Source organism: Pterocles gutturalis, unplaced genomic scaffold (genome assembly GCF_000699245.1).
Source record: "Pterocles gutturalis isolate BGI_N339 unplaced genomic scaffold, ASM69924v1 scaffold19030, whole genome shotgun sequence".
Classification (NCBI taxonomy): Eukaryota; Metazoa; Chordata; class Aves; order Pterocliformes; family Pteroclidae; genus Pterocles; species Pterocles gutturalis.
Window position 1 is genome coordinate 12,421 of NW_010143909.1, and position 8,418 is coordinate 20,838.

At 37.5% G+C, this 8,418-nt stretch overlaps 1 protein-coding gene across 1 annotated transcript in view; it reads left to right on the plus strand.

Moving 5' to 3' along the window:
* The window catches only part of PPFIA1 (protein tyrosine phosphatase, receptor type, f polypeptide (PTPRF), interacting protein (liprin), alpha 1), a 51,180-nt gene that overhangs the window by 10,367 nt on the left and 32,395 nt on the right, over positions 1 to 8,418 (plus strand). The gene's annotated exons all lie outside the window — the stretch shown is intronic.

Sequence of the window (8,418 nt, forward strand, 5' to 3'; positions counted from 1 at the left end):
TGTCCTTATGGAGTATTACTTGCTTAAACAAGTTTGAAATTGTAAGACTGACGTGCTCATCACTTGGCAGAAAAAAAATTATATATATATATTAGGAGAGCACTGAGGGGGAAGTACATGTTGATACTTGCTTAATGAGGGCGGCTTGGCCAGCCTTATTCAGATATTCCCAAGCACTCCCTTTTAACATAGTGTGAAAAACATACTTTGCGACTATGAGCCGCAGAACTAAACCTGACAACTAGAGGCTAAGATGAGTGATTAGAACAGGGCAGGGCAGTGCCTTAGCTGCTGCTTACAGTTTTTGCAAGCAAAAGTATCTTGTCGCTGAAATAATCATGCATGACCAATCTTGTCCTGGGTCTCTTTCTAAAAAATAGTGAAGTATTAGTCATATGAGGAATAATTTTTTGTTAGAACTTAAGATTTAGGATTAAACAATTTTTAATTCATAAAAGTCATGGGAATTTAATATTAAATATCGGTAGAGCCAGAATTGTGCTATTTCTTGTGAATGCAATATGTTTAGAGTTGATACACAGGAAAATATTTTTTTTTCTTGCCCAAGGAAACTGACTGTTTGGTGTTGTTTACAACTTAAAAGATCTTGCTATAGCAAGATAAAGGGGGGTCCCAGCAAAAATACCGAACTTGTTAAATTTTCTCAGCATATCTTGCAGTTGTTTTACAGTTTGGTATTTTTGAGCAGCATTGTATGCTGTGAAATCTTGCATGGAATCCCAGGAAATCTTGACCAACTTTATGGGGAGAGGAAAAACTTCAATGAAATCTCTATAGTGTCATATTAAAGACGGAGACTGGTTTTGTCCCATATCTTGTCAAACTGGTAATGCAAGATTCTTCCTCTTTAATTAAGTACAACTGTATTCTCCTTTTGCCACAGTGGGTATGGGTGTGGGTAGGTTTCTTCACTGACATGGACTCCAAAAATGGAGATGCCTAAAGCTACAACTAAGAAGTTGTGCTACTGCTTACTGTATTAGTTACTAATCAAAACAGACTAGGCTAGGGGTGCAGGAATGTGGTAATTCACATTGTGAAACCCTTAGAATTCACTGATTCAGGGTGTAACTGAGAGGCATTTGTTTTTTCTAACACCCTCCAAGTATTGTAAAGCTATTTCTGTGTTAAGGTAAACGATTCTTCTGGAATATTGGTACTTGGACTGGGGTGATATTGGAAAGCATTACTCTATTATCGACCAGTCTCAACAGTCACAGTTCTGCATGAAGTAGCCAGACACATCCCAAGTTGAAAAGCCTGTTTTTCAATGATGACTAAAATTTTCCTGATACATATTTTAGCTGATCTTGTACTTTTTTTTTCCAAGTTGAACAAGCTTGGTATGGTTTTGAATACTTTGCCCTATCTGCCCTTTCAGGGGATGTATTCATGTACATCCAAGAGCAGCTAAGGTGAACTTTTTGCATAACCACCACAATGAAAAGATTCCAGCCATGTGACGAAAGAAGGTTTTCTGCCACCATTGCGTATGAATAGATGCCAAGTTTCATGCACGTCTGAAGAGTGCTTCTGTATTTTTCCTGTGCTTGCTGCTAGGCAGCTCTTACCTTACAGCTCTTGTAATGGTTCTACTTTTGGACTTCCTTACTCAGAAAATTCACAATGTTGCCTAATATTTTACAAAGACAAGAGAAGAAAATAGCTTAAAATTAGAAACTAGTGTTTCTAGTTAGTGTTCAGCTTGTTTGTTTCTTGTTAATCCTCTGTGTACTGTTAAGTTGCAGGGTTCACCCTCCCAATTGAGTATTTGGAGAAAGCCTTTGAGAAAAAAATAAGTACTTTGGTATAGTTGTTCACTGGTTTGATTTGTAATCTCTGATACACATCTGTAGCTTTAACAGTAGTTTAAAAGGCTGTGTTAAAAAGGCTATGGTAAAAATGGGTTGTGTCCACTCTGGGTTATCTGAAAATCCAACCTGTGTGATCTACCATACTTTGAACAAGCCTCAGATGCTGGCAATGGTTTGTTAAGGTTGCTGAAAAGATTAACAAACTGGAGAAAATATGGATTCTTACTCTTTCGATGGTCTGGGAAGATGCTTAGCAAACTGCAAGTTGTTAGACTTAAAGAGAAGTAACTGTATGGAATTTTCTGACTTATTTCAATGACTTCATGTTCTCTTTCCTTAGTTTCACAGACCTACAAAGAAGTTGGTTTAGCACTGAAGAAGACAGGATGCAGCTGTGGCTTAGTTTTGACTTCCAGCATGTTTTACAAGCGAACAGTCTTGTAGATATCGTATGTGACTATTGTATGCACTGTGGTGTATGTAGGTCTAATTAATGGTGGGGCTTGGAAGATGCTCAGCGTGGCCTGTGTACCTTGCAGTGCGAAGTACGGGATATAATCTGTGATTGTTGGCTCTCCAGTGATGCACAAAGATACATTTTTGCATGAGGCTGTGCCTCTAGTCTTGTATACATAACAGCACTATTTTGCTGGGTTTACAGGAAATTAAATGCGAGAGTATAAGCAGTAATGACTTTACTAGTCTGGGTGGTTTGTACAGGCTGTAGTTAATGATTTGAGTGTAGGTGGCTCCTGTTTGCCCGTCTTCGACCTGTGCCTTGCTCTGTGTACTCGGGTTTATAGGCTTATTTTCCAAACTATCCTGTAGCACGTATAAAGTCTGAGCATTGAGTAGTGTGGTGAAAGGAAGACCTCCAATCCTTCAAGGATCCGCAGGCTGGGTCCAGCTGTGTTTGGGTTCTGGTACTTTTACCCCCCATGCCCCAAACAGGCAGTGTCTATCAAAAAGATGTTAGATCAGGGAAGGGGAGAATATGGAAATGATGTGTTTCTTCCTCCCTTTTCCTGTTACTTCTGCATTCCTCTTGCAAAGCTGCCACCCTTATTCATTTTATGTTTTCTTGCACTTCAGCATGCAGCGCTTCCTGAAAGCTCCTAGCAGATGAAGTCCCAATTTAGTGCTTTGCAGTTCAGGCTCAGTGAACACCGCACATAAATTCAAGCAACTCAGTCAGGATGGTAACTGGAAACCCATTTATTACCATGAAGACTTGGTCTTACTATAAGCTTTTCCATTTCACTCTTGGGCACATGTTTGGTACCTACTGGCTGTGAGTTGAGTTCTTTTGGTCCTTGCTTGTCAAACACTCGGCAGTTGATTCCACTTTCAGCTCCAAAGTCGACTGGAAACAGCGAGTTTCGTTCTAGAGCAATAACATTATGCAACTGCAAATACTTTAAAACTTAATTGCCTGTTTAGGATTGAGCAGTGTTAATGAGAAAGCCTAGATAGGTCAATCCAAGAAGTAAGCTTGAAGAATACCATACTAAAAAAAAAAAGAGGGCTGGAATGAGAAAACCTTATTCACTGGCTGTCAGTATTCACTTGAGTGTTTTCATGCACTATTACAGTTTGTGCTAGAGAAAAAATAAAAGTATGGTTTTTTCAGTCAAGGAAAATACAAACTACTGAGAGCAAAGGTGGTATTAAACAATTAAAAATAACTCAGTGCCACTAGTTGGCATGTGAGAAGTTTTTGAATAGTAATGAAATCTGCACCTGTGTTTTGGTAGAGGTCTTTTGAGTTATAGAACGTCGTGCGTGTAAGGAGAAATAGGAAAGGAGATTGATACATTAATTATAAAATAAGCTGCAGTGTATTCTTACTCTGGCGGCATTTAGCTCTGGTTGGAAAAACAACTGTTTTGAGCATCAAAAACCTTCAGTGCTCTGAAACGCAAGAGTTTGACGTAACTGCATTTTAATATTACTTTAAGTATTTTCTTACATTCCCTTTTAAGTTGTTGGGATTTTTGAGAACAAAAGATAAACTTATTTAATAGAACTGAGTCTTTTAATGCTTAACAAGTTCAGTGTTTCCAAGTTAGAAAATCCAGGCTGCCTGATTACTTACTGGAAGTTAATTTCACTATGTGAAAAGCAAAATATTTTTCTTTACACGCTCTGGGCTGATTTTTCTCTTTCCCGTTAGTACATGCCAGAGATATGGAAAGGTTGGAAGCAATCTGATTTACTTTGCGGAACAAGCAAAGCACAGTTTGCATTGGTAGCTGTTTCTTCTGGATTGTTGTTGTCAAAGTGTGTGTAACTGTGTTTTCTTGGAAGGCTGGATTTAATGATTAAAACATGTAAATTCTTTTGAGTTTTAACTCTAAAAACCCTTGAACTATTTCATAATTATGACTGTTAGCTTAAAAAAAATAAACTGGTATGACTTAATAGGTACAAAAATCTGCTTGCTAGGAACTTCCAGACATCCTGGGGATATATGTCACCGTGTGTTACCTAAAATCCTTCGGTATGAAATGAGTTGGCTATGAAATACCCTGTTAAGCTTAGATATTTAGGTTTTAAGAGTGTATATTTGTCATTTTCATGCATGCATGGTTTGTAAGAATCGTGGTTTATGTTTAGTGTAAATAACGTGATGGAAACACATCAGATTCCATTGGTTTCTCATCCCTGATGGTCTGCACTTTTCCCAGTTGTTCTGCTCATGCTCTCTTCAGATTTTTGAGTGGGTTGTTTGATATTCAGGCTACAGAACAGAATGCTAACAGTGAAACAAAATATTACTTGGAGATTAAACGAATTAATTCCACTCACATATTTCTGCCAGAGATGTTCCTGAAGACGGAACAGTTGCATCTTCGTCCTTGTATTGTCAAAAGATACAACTTCAATAGTATTTCATAATATTTTCTTTGAATTTAAAATGTTTCCTTTTTAAAAAATCTTTTAATCCTTTAAATAAGCTGTCTTGTCACATTGTTGCCTGTAATCCATGATTCCTTACACGCTTAAGAGCAGGGTTGTGTTTTATTGCAGACTAAATTTTTTTTTGCTTGAGCAAATTCCAAGGAAGCTTCCAGTTGTCTGTAGAGCACCTCTAAATCAGGGGTTACCTCTCTTTCTTTCTAATTTTTCCCTAAGTTAAATACTGTCTTTCCTGACATGTAGCTTTTATGGATTTTTGCTGTACTCTCTGTGGAACCTGTAAATTATGCTTGTAATAATCATGAAGAGAGCCTGTTCCCTGAAAGCTGTGATGTTCCTGGATCGAGATCTCACAAGTAACCAAGTGGCTGTCAGCTCAGACATCAGAAGCATCCAGGCTTGGCAGCTAGGCACTAGTTGATCCAACTTTTGGAAAGATGTTTATGTTGTCGCCTCTAAATACTAACAGTTGAAGGTCAGTTCTGAAGGTTGGTGTTAGAAGAAATGCTATTGCTTTAAAAAAAATCATGGAGTTTGTGGACCAAAAAACCCTGAGAAAATGTATGACTGAACAACAACAAGCTTACTTGCTTAATATAGCTTTTTATTGAGAGTCTTTATTTCTGGCAGCAGGAGTGTCATATTTGGAATGATTTGGTTGGTTCAGAAATTGACTTTTTCAGTGAACATTTCAGTTTAGTACAGAGTATGGGTGTTTGTCAGTATGTTCTAGTCAACAGGAGTTATCTACCTGGTATATTCATCACCCTCTGACCGATTCTTGTAAGTCTCTTATGTGTTTAGTCCCATTCCTGTCTGTCCTTTGAGTTGACTATTTGTTATTTTGACAGCAGCCAGAAGCAGAGCAGACCTTCCTTCTGATGTTCTTAATATTCTCCCTAATTCCAGAGAAGCAATACAGCTTTGGGGATAAGTAGAAAATTTTCTCAGGATTTTTCGTACTCCTTTAATTCTTCCCATACATTTCTCTAATGCCAATGAGGAAATTGAGACAGCTCAAACTTATTTAAGATGATAAAGTTGCAAATAGTTCCTCTTAGTTGGAACTGCTTGAGGAAATCACTAATTGTCTACTACTGAAGGTAAGTATTAAAACCAGAAAGGACGTGACTGGATTTTTCTTACTCCTTTAATTCTTCCCATACATTCCTCTAATGCCAATGAGGAAATTATGAGACAGCTCAAACTTATTTAAGATGATAAAGTTGCAAATAGTTTCTCTTAGTTGGAACTGCTTGAGGAAATCACTAGTTGTCTACTACTGAAGGTAAGTATTAAAACCAGAAAGGACGTGACTTTTGGCAGTGTCAACTGAAACTAAAGACATTCAAGTGTTCTTTATTAGGGAGCTTATGGGACTCAAAGCAACTATATTTTGTCAAAACAAACAGCGATGGATGTGTTATACAATGCCAGAAGTACGTGTCAGGCTGTTTATGCAGCAGCAATATAAATTCTTGTGCGCATTGTTCTTTTTTGGGTCATCTGACAGTGCGATGGTTCGTGTCGTCAGTTTGTGCTACGATTTCTGTTTGCACAGAGGTGTGCAGTGGACTAGAACTGCGTGTACTATAATCATTTGAAGAGCGGATAGGCTTCCTTTCAAATATACAGCTGTTTTTCAGAAGATGAAGGTCATACACGTTTTAGATAAGAAAATGTATATTAATGCTATACAGCGATTTTAAATTGAGGAAGGATGATGCTACAGGGTCTGGTAGTTTCACTGCTCTCTCTATCCTGCCCTCAAAACTTGAGGAAGAGACTTGAAAAACAGAGGATGTTCCACGTCAGTCTGATGTCCTTTGGAGAACTGGGTAATGTCGATGCTTGTAAATTTTGATGTTGGCATTTTGAGGGTCTTTTAAATTATTTTGAAATGGGCAAAAACACCACCAAGAAAATAAGTTCATATCAAGCTCTTTTCTGAATACTTTGAGTCTATTAGTACTTTCAGTAGTTTCAGTAGTACTTAATTATCAAATACCTAAAGACAGGTGGGGAAGGCCTGTGAAGAACTGCAACTTTGGAACCGCGTTCTGGTTTACCTAAGCTTGCATCGCAGCAAAAGGGATGTGTGCCGTCAATTGCTATACAGACCAGGTTGTTTTAATAAGTGTATTTCCAGGGACTTTTTCCTTTAAAATAGCAGCCCCCCCCCCTTTTTTTTTTAAGGATGCAGATGAAATACTGCAGTGAAATATTTATGTGAGTGTAATTATTAAGTATGTTAAGAAAATATTTTTTTAGCAATTGAAAAATGAAAAGAAATTAAGGCTTTTTTGCTGTCATTGATGATTAACTAGGGGTACTATACTGAACCTTTTTCCAGGGAGCAGATTTTTATTTAGGAAGAGGATGATGGAGATGGATTCTGCATCTGTGGTGGTGGCGTTATATCTTTTTCATAGGAGCCTTTAAAAGCCTAACACATTAGTAATTCCAGAGGAGTTGGAATTGTTGCACAACAGTATTTTTTGTCTTTTTAGTCACATGTATGTTTTAGAATAAAGTTTACCAACTTAATCTTGGAATTTGCAGACAGTGTCTGTTGGCTCTGTCTGCTTGTTTTAGCTGCATGTTAGACTTTGCAGATGTGCTAGTGTCATTAGTTGATGTGTCCTTTCATTTTTAAGCATGTGGTTTCTGTCACTTTGAATTTTACTGCAAAACAGCTCCATCTTAGACTTTTATTTGATATGCAGCTACTTGTCTATGAAGCAGTATATCTCGCAGAGTTTGGAAAATTTAAGAGAAGCAGCGTTTGTGCAAACTCTTTCCACAGTATGTTCTTAGTTGGCCATTTTCTTGTTCAGCTGAACTCACTGTTTATTAGACCTGACTCTTGTTTATTGGAGTGTTTTCCTTATTTTAGACAATAGGGAACACTAATTTATTTACTAGTGTTTCAGTGTTTTCTTATACAAGTGCTTCTGAAGTATTCACTGGCCATTGGAGTGACCGATCTGTATTTATTTTTGCATCCTAAGTCACACTGATAACACAAGAGTGTTGGTTTTGTTTTGGTTTTGTTTTTGTTTTGTTTTTTTTTCCCATTTCCTACAGAGCCTTCTTCTAAAGCATGGGCTTCTTCACATTCACGCTTACGGTTAATAGTGATTTCTAATGTGGTTCAGATCACAACTTAAATTTTGCCCGAGTAAGTAGGTAGATAAGGTTAGGCTCAGTATTTGCTTATAGATCTGTTGTGTAGGTGTATCTTTTTTTCTATCCAGAACACGCTCCCTGAGTTGATAGGAAGATTAAATGCCTTTTATGCTGAGTATTATTAGTGAGGCTGTTGATAGAGTGGAAATAGTTCAGGATGTAGTGACTCTTTCAGATAGTCAGTAGAATTATGTCTTCTTGACAGAAATGCCAAAATACAGAACTATATTCTTTAAATTTGGCTAATCTCAATGTTCAAAAATGTTCAAATAAATATTCAGTAACTGCTGTGAGTTACCTTAATTCCTGTTCCCTGATGACTTCTCGCTCTATGTGCAGTTTCACTTTGGTTCTGTTTTGTTTGGTGAAAGCTTTATTGAATTTGCAGAGAGACATTTGGGGGCTTTGAGCCCCAGGGCTCGGATTCTAGAAAACTGATTCTAATCCTCTGAGATTTCTAGCAGGACTGTAGGGA